Consider the following 1,624-nt stretch of genomic DNA (forward strand, 5'->3'; position numbering starts at 1 on the left):
TCACAGACAGCTTGGCGCGGAGATGGCAGGTGATGAGGTGGCCGTGACGTTACCCACACTGGGCGGCCATCACTGAGAGCGGCTTGGGGGGAGGTCACCGCTCCTACTTTGAAGGGACACAAGGAGCCNCCTTCCGCTCGTCTGTGCCCACCGGCCAGGAAGGCAGCTGCTGGTCCCGCTGCCCTGAGCTCAGCTGGGGTGTCGGGAAGGCGGGCGCCTCCTCCTGTCAGTGTTTTCCAGAAAGTCCTCGGAGACGAAGCTGTTCCTCCGCGTGAATTCACACTGTTTGTGCAGTCAGAGGAAACGCCACTTGATTCTCATTGGGAGGCTTTCTATCCACATTTTAATCAAATAATAAAACACTAAGGATGCAATCGTATGTTATTATTTTGAGTTTTCCTAGTCCTGGGAAAACGCCACCCTATGTATTTGGTACGCTTGTGTGTATCTTTTTCTTGTGAGGTCGTTGCCTTTCTTGTTCAATTACGTGAGCTCTGTGCCGCCGTCTTTGAAGGGATCACTTTCCGTTTCCGTTTCCGTCCTCTTGCTGCTGACGTGGAAAACGGTGCAGATCTTGCTTGTTTACTTAGTTTCCTAAAAACTCACTCAGGTTAGGACACTATGCTCATCCTGGTCGACTCCTAGTGGGATGAGGACATAAAACCCAGGGGCAGCTGAGAGCCGCCCTGACATGTGTCTGCAGCTGCAGCTCTGCCTGGGGTTGTCCCAGGTGCCATCTGTCCCCAGAGCCTTTGGCCCCGAGTTCCTGGGATGGGCAAGGGGTAAACCAAGGTGTGTGCATGTGCGCGTGTGTGTGTGCGCGCGTGTGTGCGCATGTGTGTGTGTGCGTGCACGTGTGTGCGCACGTGTGTGTGCATGTGTATGTGCGTGTACCCATGAGCGTGCAGGTGTGTGCTCGTGTGCACATGTGAAGGGTATGCACACACACACCAGGGAAAGCAGATGTCATGGCTGTAAACAGATTATCGAGTTCCAAACACCCACTGTGGTCACAAGCCATCTACAGTGAGGGTGGGTCTGCTGGCCCGAGCAGACCTGGCTTGCGCTGTGCGTCCAGAAACCCGAGTGAGGTGTCCATGTGGACCCGGCGTTCCCACACACAAGAAGGACACGTACTAGCAGAACACGAGATTCATAAAGGGCGTCCCTGAACAGGCAATTAGAGAAGACGAGACGTGAATCGCACGTTAGTGACATACTCCTGGTTGTCTCACTATCGCGCTGTTATCGACAAACGGCCCTTAAAATAATTGTCAGAGGAAGCAGGCACAGGCACCCTGACGCTGACGGGGAGATGAGACTCGCAGCCACACTCCTGGGAAGCGGTCTGCAGAAACCTGTTCCTGTTTAGAAGGCACGTCCCTTTGACGCGGAACCCCAGGCAGGCTGACACGGGGGGCCGAGTGGGCAGCTGGGCTGAGTCCGGGGCGCCCCTCACCCAACACGGAAGTCGCCTTCTTCCTGTGGCTGCCAGCCGGACATCAGCGTCCCCTGCGCTGCTCCCCCCGTCCCCTCCATCAGTCTCCCACCAACTGCTTCCGTTTCTCAGGCGCGTCCGAAGGCCCCTGGCTGGCTCTCCCTGTCACTCAGCCCCGGTCTGAGC

Source organism: Hipposideros armiger, unplaced genomic scaffold (assembly GCF_001890085.2).
Source record: "Hipposideros armiger isolate ML-2016 unplaced genomic scaffold, ASM189008v1 scaffold_530, whole genome shotgun sequence".
Lineage (NCBI taxonomy): Eukaryota > Metazoa > Chordata > Mammalia > Chiroptera > Hipposideridae > Hipposideros > Hipposideros armiger.